This window comes from Dipodomys merriami, unplaced genomic scaffold (assembly GCF_024711535.1).
Source record: "Dipodomys merriami isolate MVZ:Mamm:240054 unplaced genomic scaffold, mDipMer1.0.p SCAF_155, whole genome shotgun sequence".
In the NCBI taxonomy this organism is placed as follows: Eukaryota; Metazoa; Chordata; class Mammalia; order Rodentia; family Heteromyidae; genus Dipodomys; species Dipodomys merriami.
Window position 1 is genome coordinate 674,219 of NW_027202882.1, and position 14,871 is coordinate 689,089.

The following is a 14,871-nucleotide window of genomic DNA, read 5'->3' on the forward strand; positions in this document are numbered from 1 at the left end:
CTGAGCCTAACATTTGTTGCCTTTCCTCCTTTTGGTGCTGGGGACTGAACTGAGAGTCATGTGTTTGCCAGGGATGTACTCTACCACTGAGCTGCATCTTCACCTCTGAACTTTGTTTATCATACTTGTCAAGAACTCTATTAAGTATTTGATACAATTACTAAGGTACATGAGAATAAGGGAGATGCTACACTTAGCAATTGGACAAAAAATCACCTATCTATAGGAATCACCTCCACATTAGCTTGTGTGGCAATGAATGCAGAGCTCTGGCTAGGAGAAAACAAAAGTCATGCCTGAAAAATACATGGTGGTCTACTGGTAAAATTATCAACAGGAGTTTTCTAAGGAGTGAGGCATGAGTCATTAATTATGAACCAAGAACTACTTCTTCAAAAGTGTAAAGAAACAAGCCAAAGCCACCAGAAAAGACTCATGAAAAGACTCATAAATGAGTACTTAAGAGAAAACAATAATGTTCTTAGTCAAACACTGGTAGATAGGATGGGTGGTGCCTCCATCACAGCTTGGCCTCAATCCTTAACCCACTGAGGAATGAGAGTGCCTTGGCCAGGCCTGCCTTCAGTTCTGACCCAGCAACCTTAGAAGATTTGGGGTCATCCAACCTGGTCAGTTCTAGGACTAGAGTCCTAGGGGAGTCAACACTTACTCCCTAGGACTCCCACAATGGAAGCTATTTGCACTTTGATCTCCCTGGGGCAAGGACACAAAACCTCCTTCTAGTCATAGATCACTCTCTGGGACAGTTTTACTTTCTAATGAGTGAGACCAGCTTGGCTTAAAGATCTCTATCCCACCCCTCCCTACCCTACCCCAACCTCAGGCCTGGTAGAGGAAAACTTACGGAACTTACCATCTCCCAACTTTACTAGCAACAAGGGACTTGCACCTCACCCAGAAGTACCTTTTCCTTAGAGCTTTCTATAATTTGCCATATTCCCATAGCCCTGTTTCTGAAGAAAAAGGTGCTCTTACAGGATATTGGTGGCCATGGAGGAATGCTTGGCACAGACAACCTGCCTGGAGCCTCACTGAAAGAAGAGTGAAAGATTCTGGCAAAAAGAACCAGTGACTGATTTGGCCTCCAGTGAAAACAGAAGTGTTTACCTTTTTCCTGGCTATTGTAGGTTCTAAGCAATTGAGATTTCTGTTTCACTCACGTAAAGTAAACATACCCAACAGGCTAGATCCATCCATCCCTTATATCCTTACAACACCCTGTGGGCCTCAGACAGCTTTGACTGCTGGAAAAATGAACGTGAGAATGGGTCATTGGGACAGGCCATGTCTCCCCTCCTCTCCTTGACTTGGAAGTACTGTGTCAAGCAGTTCTGGATACACTATGGGACTAGTCAGCTTCTCAGCCTCTCACTCCCTCAAACAGCTAGAGTCACTTCTGTACTTAAAGCTCCAGACACCTTGAGAAACTACCCTGGAAACCAGGAACTTGCACTCATCCTGTGAGTGCTGCTTCATTGCCAATTGAACTCTAAACACAGGGATCAGTGTTCCTGATACAGTTTCTGGGGAATGTGACTGAAATCCCTCTGATGGGACATGAGACAAGAACCTGTGGTTGTCTGAAGGAGAAGTAGCATCTGGATCTAGTTTTCTTTCTCTTCAAACTGCTTTTTTGCTACTTGCATGCTTTTGAGAGATTGAAAACTATAAAACTGGGCCAGGGGGAAAAACAACAACATTGGCACTTGTCATCCTCCTCTTCAAAATAGCAGAAAAACCATGAATTTAATACTCCTCTTGAGTACCAGTCCTATATTGTTAAGATTAAATCCTTCTGGCCAAATTTATATTTCAAATACACTGAAAGAATAAAAAGGATTCTAAAGAAGAATAAGGGCTCAGGGTATAAAATGTATACTTCTTTATTTATACAAATAGGGTTTTAAAACAATCATATTTAAAAGAAATCTGCATTTTTACATTCACCGTCAGTGAGTTCCTGACAGAGAAGGCTGAGCATGATGATACATAGCAAGGTCCCACTGCAGGACAACAGTAGCTCAGGAAAGCACCATTTATTTGAGAAGCCATAGGCAGGCTCTGGCATTCCTGTTGCACTGCTAGCAATGGGAAGTCTTAAACCTCTTCTTCCACAAGACTTCTTCAAATTCCCCCTGTTCATCAGCAGTGGCATCTTTGCATTGCTGGTACTTGGACACCGGGTTGTTGATGTTGCTCTCAGCCTCAGTGAACTCCGTCTCATCCATACCCTTGCCTGTATACCAGTGCAAGAATGCCTTGTGCTGCAACATGGCACTGAACTGCTCTGAGGTGTGCTTGAAGGGTTCCTGGATGGCTGTGTTGTTACCAATGAATGTGGCCAACATCGTGAGGCCATGTGGGGGGATGTCACACACAAGTGTCTTCACGTTGTTGGGGATCCATTCTGCAAAGTAGCTGCTTATTTGTTCTGCAAGTTGAGCATCTGCTCATCCACCTCCTTCATGGACATGCGGCCTCGGAAGATGGCAGCCGCTATCAGGTAGCAGCCATGGTGGGGATCACAGGTTACCATCGTGTTCTTGGTGTCAAACATCTGCTGGGTGAGCTTGGGCCCTGAAAGAGCATTGTACTGCTGGCTGGCATGGCTGGACAGGGTGCAAGGCCAGGCATGAAGAAGTTCAGGCAGGGGAAGGACACCATGTTCACAGCCAGCTTGCGCAGGTCTGCATTCAGCTGGGCAGGGAAGCACAGGCAGATGGTGACCTTGCTCATGGTAGCCAACACCAGGTGGTTCAGGTCTCCATAGGTGGGCATGGGCAGCTTCAGGGTGCAAAAGCAGATGTCATACAGGGCCTCGTTGTCAATGTAGAATGTTTCATCTGCATATTCCACCAACTGGTGGACAGATAAGATGGTGTTGTAGGGTTAGGTGAGGATGATAGGGTTAGGTGGATAAAGGCTCAGCCCAGCACTGGGAACTAGTGTCTGGATGTTAGGGAGGAGGGGTGCCTGTTAGCCATCTCCTATGGACTATGATGACATATCAAATATGAAGTTGTCTGGTCTGAAACTCTGGCCAAATGGTTCCGATCTCACTGAGTCTAAGGTGCCAGTGTCCAACATCTTGGGCAAGGGCATGACACTGAAGGTGTTCATGATGCTGTCTGGGAACTCCTCTCGGATCTTATTGAGAATCAGGGTGCCCATGCCTGACCTGGTGCCACCTCCCAGGGAGTAGTGCAGCTAGAAACCCTGGAGACAGCCACACCTTTCTGCTCACCACTTCCAACACTGACTCCACCAGCGCGGCTCCCTCTGTGTAGTGGCCCTTGGCCCAGTTATTGCCTGCCCTGTTCTGGCCTATCAGACACAAAGACATGATGAGACACATACTCCAGGAATAATGACTGTGTTATATGCATTGTGAAGACTATAGGCTCCTCTGAGCAACTTTGGCTATTATTTTAGATACACTTTGGTGAAATAAAGAAATGTTTTCTTTTTTTGGGTCCAGTCATGGGCCTGAACTCTGGGCCTGGGCGCTGTCCCTCAGCTCTTCAGCTCAAGGCTAGTGCTCTACCACTTAAGCCACAGCACCACTTCTGGCTTTTTTTTCCTGCTTATATGGTGCTGAGGAATCGAACCCAGGGCCTCATGCATGCAAGGCAAGCACTGTACTGCTGAGCCACCTTCCTAGCCCTCAGGAAATGTTTTCAATGTGTCTGGGACCCTACAAATCACCCAGGTTCTAAAGAAAGTAAAGACAATGTGGAGGAAGATACATTTTAACCCAAACCACATGCGTACTTCTAAAAATGAGCAGAGCCTGGGGATGGGAAGGGGTCTCAGTGGTAGAGTGCTTGCCTCACATGCACAATGCCGTGGGATCGATTCCTCAACACCACATAAACAGAAAAAGCCAGAAGAGATGCTGTGGTTCAAGCGGTAGAGTGCTTGCCTTGAGCTGAAGAGCTGAGGTACAGTGCTCAGGCCCAGAGTTCAAGCCCCACGACCGACCAAAAAAAAAAATGAACAGAGCCTGCCTCAATAATGGAAAAGTACTTACTTTCACAGGAGGAACAGGAGAACAGAATGGTAAGAGGGAAGCTAAGCTGCAGGCACTTGTCTGCACCTTGCTCATACATAGCTGTGCTTTGATTTCTGGTGTCCTGAAGTGGTTCCCTGTTATTGCCAGGTATTTGAAATGGCCAGCAGCGCTGAAACCTTGTTGGAGGCATTCCCTGCTCGCTGTTCATTCCCTTCAGAGGCTGTTTGCAGACTGGCATTTATCTGTGCTGATTGAGTGGCCAGGGACATGACTCCCATGGACTGAAATAGGTAGGTTAGGTGAGGATGATATCTAGATGGATAAAGGCTCAGCTCAGCTCTGGGAACTGGAGTGTGCCTGCATGTTAGGAAGGAGGGGTGCCTATTAGCCATCTTCCATGGACCATGCTGACCTACTAAATATGAAGTGTCTGGTCTGAAACTCTATGGTTCCAATCTTACTGAGTCTAAGGTGCCAGGCTCTACGTCCACCATGATGGCCCGAGGAACATATTTGTTGCCTGTGGGAACAAGAGTTGACTTAGGCCTATACTTGACAAGGAACTTAGGGGCAGAGCTTATGATTCTAAGTGGCTCTCAGCATTCATTACAGAAATTACAGCATTTCAGACATGGAAACAGAAAAGATATCTTGAGAATGAATCACCATGCAAGAGGCTTCAGCAACTTTAAGGACGTTTGCAGTTGTCTATTTCCATGCATTTCATTCCTTTGCTTTGGGCATGGTGGCTGAAATCTCAGCTACTCAGAAGGCAAAGATGAGCATCAGGCTTTGAGTCTAATGGGGCAAAAGAAAGATGACAACACCTTTTCTTGTTGTTGTTGTTCATGGTGGGGCTTGAACTCTGAGCCTGGGCTGAGTCCCTCAGCTCTTCAGCTCAAGGCTAGCACTCTATCACTTGAGCCACAGTCCCACTTTCAGTTTTCTGAGTTGTTTATTGTAGATAAGGGTCTCAGGGGCTTTCCTGCCCAGGCTGAATTTGAACCATGATTCTCATTTCTCAGCCTCCTGAGTAGCTAGGATTACTGGTGTGAGTCATCATTGCCTATCAGCAAGAACCTTTCTCTTTTTTTGTTAATTTTATTTTTATTGTAAAGGTGCTGTATAGAGGAGTTACAGTTACATGAGTAAGGAAATGAGAACATTTATTGTTGAACATTGTTACCCACTCCTTTGTTGTTCTCCCTTTCCTTCCCCAATTAAAAGTAGCTAGGTGCAGAGCACCATTGGCTCATGCCTATAATCTTAGCAACTGTGGATTTGGAGATCAGAGGATGGCTGTTCAAAGCCAGCCTCGGCAGGAAAGTCTGTGAGACTCTTATCTCCAATAAACTAATAGAAAACCAGAAATGGCACTGTGGCTTAAGTGGTATGGCTGCTTGTTTTGAACAGAAGAGTTGGGGCACAGTGCATAGGCCCAGATTTTAAGCGCCACTGCCGACAAAAAAACAAACAAAACAAAAGAGCCAGGTGTGGCTCTTCAGCAAGTAAATGTAGAGGAATTCAAGTATAATGCTTTCCTGGGGAAAATACATAAAATACGTATTTCTTGTGTTATAATGTTTCAATAATTGTTATCAAATAGCACATTTCCCTGTATTCAAATACTCAGAGCAACCTTGGGCGATTACTTGCAATTTGCCATTTAACCTGATTTTTCAAAAGGGATATCAGTTAAAATGATATAAACATGAGTTTGAGATTGCCCCCTTCCTAAACAATCACATGAAGAAAACTGGCCATCCTGCCTGATATGCAGGATCTAATAAAGACACAACATAAAATACTGTTCATAGGAGTGACACAATCCCACACAACTCTCAACCAAGGAACCACAAGATTAAAGTCTTATATCTTACTTAAGCAATATCAACACAAAATACCAAGGTGAGGACATCCCCAAATGTAGATCCATAAAACTCAAATACATTAAATAGCTCTGTCCTTTTGTTTGCACTTTTTCATTGGTTTATTACACAGGAAAACCAATTATCTACGATTCTGTTTGTATACAATAATGTAGAATGGAAACTCTTTATATAAAATTAAATGAATTTCACATTGACATTTACAAAAACTGAAAATCTACTCTGTAGACTTCAGTAAGGTTGTTTGTATTAGGAAAGACAATATGAATCATTTAAAAGCAGTGTTTACACATTATTATTGGGTTTTTCTACATCACAACAACGTTTTTTACTTTAAAAACCTTAAAAAGAATTTATTGTTGGCTAAGTATTCATATTCAAAATGCTGAAGTCCAGAAGTGTTATAGATTTCAGGGTGAGACACTTTATTTATGCTTTGTGATTTGGACTATTCACATATATATTAGTGACTGAACATCCCTCTTTAAAATTTTAAAATTTTCAATTTCAAAAATTTTCTTTTTAGAAATTTAATCTGTATTTTAAAGAGGGCAATGCAACTGGGCTCTGGTTGCTGAAGGGTGAAATTCTAGCTACTCAAAAGTCTGAGATCTTAGGATCGCAGATTGAAGACAGCTGGGGCAGGAAATTCTGGGAGACTCTTATCTCCAAGAAACTACCTGAAATAGTTGGTGCCATGCCACCTCCTATGCCACCTCTGCATGAGATCGTGTTAGACAAAGAGCTTTAAGGAAGCATGCCTGCAGGAAGAGGGTGTTGGTTCAAGGCATCCCATACACTTGGCTGCACCTTTATAAGCCTCTACCTTTATTCTTACTATATTCTTCTTGGCTGTACATTCGTTGCTTTTATTCTCGTTTTGGCTATTTTTCTATTGATCCGTGAACAGAGCATGTTGTTTCTTTCCAGTCCAATGGAGATGACTTCTCTAAATAATAAAGACTAGGACCAAAGATTAAATGTGGGCGATGCCCCAATCAATCTATCATCTGATGTGACGCTGCCTCCAAAAACTCCTACAACTTCACAAGCGGTTTTGCAGCTCACGCATAGTAAACATAAAAACTTAAAATTTCCAAATATGTTACAACAAGCAGAATTAATGAATTAAACTAAGCTAGAAGGAGTTATCCCAGAAGCCCAGAGAGTTCTAAAAAAAGGAACCCCTGATAATAAAAGGAAAAGAAAGATTGAAGAGATGAAGGACAATGCCTATGCCCAGAGTTGAAACCCCATGACAAGAAAAAAAAATCCAGGTGTGGCTAGTCAGCAAGTACAGGTAGGGGGAATTCAGTAAAAGGCTTTCCTGAGGAATTCACAAGTGTATACTCAAAAATTAAAACAAAATATATGGTGGAGTGGCTCAGGTGGATACAGCACTTGACTTACAAGATGGAGGCCCCAAATTCGAACTACAATACCACCCTAAGAAAGGCAGGAACTCCTTCCTTGTCATTAGTATTCCTAGGGACCTATTCTGCCACGGTATTGGAAGCCAGTTGGGAGACACTCACTAGCTGCCTCATTGTAATACACCTCGATTCTCTGCAGCTGTAAGCTGCTGTCTACATAGTAGTTTCCAGTGCAGTCAATGTTGTGCTCATTGCTTAGCATTTCCCAAAACTGAGATGGAAATAGAAGTGTATTATGGCCTAGAATGTTAACTGTCCAAACAATGGATTTTAAAATAACTATAAGAAACCCAAGTCCTGTTGACACAACTATTTTTGTAAAAAAATTAGATTTTTTAAATTAAAAAAGCACAAAAATTGATAGTATTTTAGTTTTGTTAATCTCTTTGCTATCTTGCTGAATAGAAGACATCTGGGTTCTCCTATGAGTATTCTATCTTATGGGATACCATATTCTGTTTGGATTCTATGACCAGAACCTGGTCTTATATGGACATTAAGTTGCCAAAGCAGTAACTTGAAGACTCAGCTAGAAGGGTCTCCAGAACCCCAAGGGTCCTCAGAGCATACACTGATTTAGACAACCACTGATTTAGAAAACACCCAACTTAAGGGAACTGAGTTAAGGCATGAAAACTCAGAGATTTGCATTAAGGTGGACGAACTGTTCTCAATTATCTGATACTCATCAGTTGACAAAAAGGGAATCCTCTGTATCTGTCAGCTCAAAGACACTGCACTCCTTTCATTCAAATCAGACCAAAAATGCATTAGTCTATTCCCAGGAAACTAAGTACAATGACTTGAGTCTCAGGTAAGACAAAGACATGCAAGCCTTGCTTAAAAAACCACACCCACCTGGGCCACACAAATTAGGGAAATTGGGGAAACTATCTGGGGGACTTGATTTCCAGGAGGTTAGGGACTACTATGGAGCCCCACCTACCTCAGCCTAGACATGACCACCACCACCTGCAACCTCCAACCCCATCCTCTTCCTCCTCATCCCCCTAAATTTGAGACTGGGATCCTAGGCCAGTGTCATGCTCCCCTTTGCGCCAATCTGGTTGCCACAGTGGCTTGCCTGTATGTACATGATCTCCCTCACGGTGTAGGGCTGCAGAGCAGTTGGATGCGTGTCCTCAGCAGTGGTGTACACAGAAGCAAACAGGTAGGGCTGGGGAGAAGGAATCTGACACAGCCAACTCAGATCCCCATTTAAACCTCTGGTTGTTACAGGGGCAGAGGAGATGGGGTGGACTTGATAGGCAGAGCCAGTAGGTGCTCCAGCTCATTCTTCCTACTGCTGGGTAATCAGAGATAGCTACCTGTTATCACTTAGCCCTGGCATCCAGCTGTCAGCCTCAAGTCAATTAGCACAGCTGCCACTCTATTTGGAACCTCTTGTCACACTGCCATCCACGTCCCACCCTGACTCACAAGAGAGGCTGAACCCTGGGATCCAGGAAGCATGAGGAGGGGCTTCCTTTACACAAGGTACTTGTGCCAGAAGCCAAGAACAAGCCTACCTTCTATTTTTGATAGGAGGGCCTAGAACTGAAGGGGCACGTTCAGCTGTGATCCCAAGAACAAGCACAAACTGTTGGATTCCATGACTGATTTCCATTCTGGGAAGAGTCAGGGGCTTAGGGCCTTGCCTTCATACTCAGGTTTTCTTTTCTTTTCTCTTAAAAGCAGCTTGCTTTATTACTTAAGCCATAGGTCTACTACAGTCTACTTTTTGTTTCATTTGGCTTTTGCTCCAAGCATGAGAACTCAGCTCCTGCTCTCTGTTTGTGTGTGTGTGTGTGTGTGTGTGTGTGTGTGTGTGTGTGTGTGTGTATGTGTGTGTGTGTGTTTGGCCAGAGTTAGGCACGTTGGTGTTAGAGCTTGAAATTAAGGCCTGGTGACTCTTTTTGAGATTTTTACTATTATTGAGATTAGGTGATTACCTAAATTTCTATTTCAGAATATTGTGGAATAGTGATATTTAGTTGAAGTCACAAACATATTTTAACCTTCACAATGCAAATTGTCATTATTATGGTTGTTAAAGTTTGTGAATTCTATAAGCTTTGACAATACAATTCTATAAGCTTCGACAATACAATTATTTCTTCCAGGTGATATATACATTTCTTTCCTTTTGCTTATTGTAAGACGTTCTGTCTTTCACTCTCATTCCTCTCCTCTCTTTCTGAGGTTTTATTGATTTACTTAGTTAACTGAAGGGTAGGTGGCTCTACTACTTGAGCCACAGCTAAACTTCTGCCTTCTTTAAGTGATTAATATGAGGCAAGAATTCCATGGGTAGTCCAGGGCAGTACAGGAAGGCTTGAAATCTGATGATCAGAGTTCAAAGTCAGCCTGGGCAGAAAAGTCAATGAGACTCTTATCTCCAGTCAATCTAATAGGTGGAAGATAGTAGAGCTGTAGCCTTGAGCAAAACACTTCAATTTTAAGTCCCTCAACTGAACACACTGAAGCAAGTTTCATGGACTTTCCTGTCCAGTATGGCTTTGAACCATGACCTACAGATTTCCGTTTCCTTAGCATTCAGAATTATAAGTGTGAGTCAACATTTACAAATCTTTAATTACCTCTTCTTTCACCTTTTCAGTTATTTATTCTTTCTTTCTTTCCTTTTGACATTTGTTATTAGGCGCTAGCTCTTATGCTGTTTTTTTGTTTCCCTTGAAACTACCATGCCCTACAACTTTGACCACAGGTAAACTACAGGCTGTTTTTCTTTTTTGCAGCTCTTTTTCTAGGGCTTAAACTCAGGTCACAGTGACTGAAGTTCTATTTTTTTTAATTGAGTGGTGGTTCTTAGGTCTTGAAATTAAGTCAAGATGACTTTCCTTGAGGTTTATTTATTTTTACCTTAATAGTAGCTGGTTTCACTACTTGAGCCACAGCTCAACTTTTGCATTTTTTGTGGTTAATAGGAGATTAGAATATCAATAGAAAGTCAAGAGCATTACAGAAAGGACTGAAATCTGAGAATCATGGTTCAATGCCAGTCTTGGGCAAGAAAGTCAATGAGACAATTATCTCTAATAACCACCAAGAGGTTGGAAGAAGTAGACCTGTAGCCATGAGCAAAACATAGCAAGTTCAAGCCCCCATACTGAACACAGTAAAATATGTCTCCTGTACTTTCCTGCCTGGGCTGGCTTTGAACCACAGTCCTCAGTTTTCAGTAATCTGAGCAGGTAGACTTACAGTTTTGATTTAGAAAGCCTTAATAGCTCCTTTTCCACCTTTTCATTTATTTGATTGTCCCTTCCCCCTTTTTCAAAGTTTATGTCCTTTATTATTAGGGCCTACTCATTTATGCTCAGTATTTAATTAATTAATTTATTGATATTGTCAGTTGGGGGCTTGAACTCAATGCCTAGGAACTGTCTGTCAGGGACACAGCAGGTACACTACTATTTTCAGACACAGTGCCACTTCTACTTAGTTGGAAAAAAAACAGTCACCAGGGGACTTTTTAGCCAAGGCTGGCTTCCAAATGTGATTCTCAGATCTAAGCTTCCTGAGTAGCAAGGATTACAGGCATGAGCCAGAGGCACCTGGCTTGTTTTTTTTAGATCAAAACTAGCAGGCTCTACATTTAGGCCACACTACTTCACTGTCCATGAGATTTTTGGCCTTTTGTTTTTTGCTCAAAGCTAGCAGGAACAAAAACTCAACTCCTGAGGGTTCTTTTGGGGGGGAGGGGAGGCTTGAATTCAAGGCCTAGTGACTATGAGGGTTGTTTTGTTTTATTTTGGGTATTTTGTTTTTCATTTCAAAGCTAGCAGGCTCTACTACTTGAGCCTCAGCTCAACTTCCGCCTCTATTTTTCTTTTAGTGGTTAATAGTAGATAAGAGTCCCATGGGAACCAAGGCACTACACAGTATCCTAAAATCTAAGGATTACAGTTTAAAGCCAGCCTGGGCTAGAAAGTCCATCAGACTCATCTCCAATTAACCAGATGAGACAGGAAGTAGTATTTTTAAACTTGAGTAAAAACCCTCAAGTTCAAGCCCATGTCTAGCACACTCAAAAAGAAGTTAGTTGGACTTTCCTGCCCAGGCTGGATTCGAACTGTAATCTTTACATTTCAGCTTGGATTAAAGATATGAGTCTATATTATAAAAAACTAATTGGCTCTTTTCTTCTTCACATACATTTATTTGTTGGTTCTCTCTCTTGTTTTTAGGGCCTCACCAATCTTGCTGAAGGATAGAATGCTCTAAAAGTTTAGTAACAGTTACAATTTGGTTCATTTTTTGGTTTTGGTGGTTAGTAGGAGGGAAGTATAGACACTCCCACAAGGTCCTGAATTATACTGATTGCGGTTCATTGTCAGAGGACAAGGAAAGTTCATGAAATTCTTATCTCAAATTAACCTCCAAAAGATTGGAAATGGTCAAGCAAAAACTTGTAGATCATATCCCAGAAAGGAACACACACACACTCATACACACACACACACACACACACACACACACAATGGGCTTTTTACACACACACACACACACACACACACACACACACACACACACAATGGGCTTTCCTGTCCTGGCTGGCTTGGAATAGTAATGCTCGATTTCAGTGTTTTGAGTAGCTAGAATTTCAAGTGTGAGCCACCAGTTTCTTGTTAATTTTTATCATTTCTAAGACTCTTTGTGCTCTCTTGTACTTTTTTAAAAATTTATTTTGTGGTTGTCTTAGTGCTAGATCTGTTTTTCACTTACCTTTTTTTAAAACTTTTTTTTCTTAGCTTTATCTTAGCTTTTTTTTAGGCTCAAGGTTGCTGCTCTACCACTTCAGCCACAGTTCCACTTCTTTTTGCTGATTAGTTGGGAATAGGAGGCTCATTGACTTTCCTGCCCAGGCTGGCTGTGAACCACAGTCCTCAGATTTGAGGATACTGTGTAGTGCCCTTGAATTCCTGTGGGACACTTCTGTCCTATTTACCACCAAAAGATAAAGAGAGTGGGGCAGAAGTTGATCTGTGGTTCAAATAAGAAAGCCTGCTAGCTTTGAATTTAAAAAAAATACTTGGAAGTCTAATTCTGGTACTAATTGTACACTATTCAAACAAAACAAAACAAAACAAAAAACAAAAACAACTTATGCGCAGTGACCAGGTAATTAGGATTCCTAACTGATAACCTGAACTCATTTCCCAAAGCCTTTTTAAGATATATATGGTCATTTGTGTCAGCTGAGGAGAGATTAAAGAACAAGGCTTTACAGGCCAGTTACTCAGGACTTGGAAATCAGGATCCATTGGCAAAGCTTTTCAGAAAATGACTAAAAACTCACTCTTCACAATTCCAAATTGTTCTTCCTTCTGTGCAAGGGAAAGAGGGATGAGAAGGAAGAAATATGGGAACTAAGAAACCTCAAACAAGGTAAGTTATGTTAACTTTATTAGATAAAGTAAAACATAGGTGTACGGTGTGAAATCCAGAAAAGGACATGTCACCTCTGTGTGGATCCCAGTTAATTTAGTTAATCGATGGTAAGAAGTAAAACCCACTATTGTATTTATAGAAAGGAGGTACATGGCAGGCAAGTCAGTTCACTAACTTCAAGGATTTTGAACATAAAGGAGTGAAAGTGTTTGATTCTGTTTGGGCAACAGGAAGGAACAGAGCTGAGGAGGACTGAGATGTGCAGACATTCCCCAAGAAAGATCTCACTGATATCAATTCTTCAGATGCATGCTGGTTGCCAGTGGCTTATGCCTGTAATACTACTCAGAAGGCTTAGATCTGAGGATTGTGGTTTGAAGCCATCTGGGATAAGAAAGTTTGTAAGTCTTTTATGTTTTACAACTCAAGAATATTCATATTTGTTGCTAATTGCAACCCAAGGCAGTGCAATAGGATACCAAGCTGAAGAAAATTAGAAAATACCAGACAGGTATAGAGAAAAAGAAAAAAAAATCAATGAGGACCTTGGGTACCAAGGCTTACTGGCACCTGGGCCCCAGGTCACACAAGCAATCATATTTATTTGAATTCACGCTGGGAATGTTACCATGGATACATGCAAAAATGAAGCTTCTATATTGCAATCAGAGCCACCACAGTGAGTGAGAAACACTGGTTCCCTTTTTGTTTTGAGAAAGGAGAATGCAACCCAGAGAAAATCCAGACATTTGGTCTATTTTATCTAGCTTCCTAGGTTAAGTTGTCAATTCTTTTACCTCCCAGGCTTCAAGGCCTTTAAAGCACTATGGAAGGGGGCAATAGCTTAACCCTCTCCAGAGCTGTGCTTTTTTGTAAAATTGTGAAAATACCATACAGAGGAGTACAATTACATTGGCAAGATAGTGAGTACATTTCTTATCAAGCATTCTTACCTCCTCCTTTATTTCCCCTTACCATCCCTTCCCTTCTCAACCCCCCTTCTCTCCCTCCACCCCCCACCGAAGTTGTAAAGTTCGTTTTTCAACATAACATCTTATACATTTCATTGTTGTAATGGGGTCACCTGTAACCCTATTTATATATTTATTGATTGATTGATTTTTTATTGTGAAAATACCATACAGAGGAGTTACAATTGCATGGGCAAGATAATGAGTACATTTCTTATTAAGCATTGTTGCCTCCTCCTTTGTTTTCCCTTCCTATCCCTTTCCATCTCCCATCCCTCCCCCCATCCCTCCCCACACCCCTCCCTCCCGCTCTTCCTACCCCACCCCAAAGTTGTAAAGTTCGCTTTTCGACATAATGTGTTGTACATCTCATTGTTGCAATGGGTCCACCAGTATCCCTATTTAAACAAATTGTTTTTCTTCCCTTCCTTTCCACAAATTATACCAACATCAAATACAGTGAAAGCAGGGCTAATACCATGGGGGAGGTACATATAAAGCAACAAAGAAATCATTTTATAAGTATGTTGGAAACAATCTCAAGAAAGAAAAAAACTTTGAATCCTTATCTTGGGGTTCATTTCACCTAACATCAACTTGTCTGACAGTTTCTGTTTGTCTCAGACATATACTAGTTATTTCAAATAACTTTGGGCCTGGCTTACTTCACAGAGCTGTGTTTTAACCTTTGCATGGTCAGCTCTCAGCTTTCTGAGTACTAATGAGGTGGTGTTCCAACCTCTCAAACCTTTTCCAGGTTCAACAGCTCAGCTCGAGTCTCCTACACCTATTAATATTAATAGTATAGATTACAAACAGTAAAAAGATAAAAATAACATTATACATTTAAACAGAAATAACTGACTGCATTCATTTATCCAGGACAAAAAATTTAGCACTGCTGTTTAAGTCACTAATAACACTTTTTTAAGATATACTTTCATGGATTTCATAAAACTTCCTATATACTCCTTAGAGTGTCTTTTTACCTCCCATTTTTATTTATTGCATTTGCATAGTAGTATATCATCCTTAAAATCATATCACCTCATAATTAAAGTTTATCTTGTAAGTAAATACTTATGAGACTCCAATAAAATATCAAAAAAGCTGAAAGTGGATCTGTGGCT

At 41.5% G+C, this 14,871-nt stretch overlaps 1 pseudogene; it reads right to left on the reverse strand.

Moving 5' to 3' along the window:
• Positions 1-2,102: 2,102 nt before the first annotated feature.
• Positions 2,103-8,982, reverse strand: LOC138827385 (tubulin beta-2A chain-like; annotated as a pseudogene).
• Positions 8,983-14,871: the final 5,889 nt, after the last annotated feature.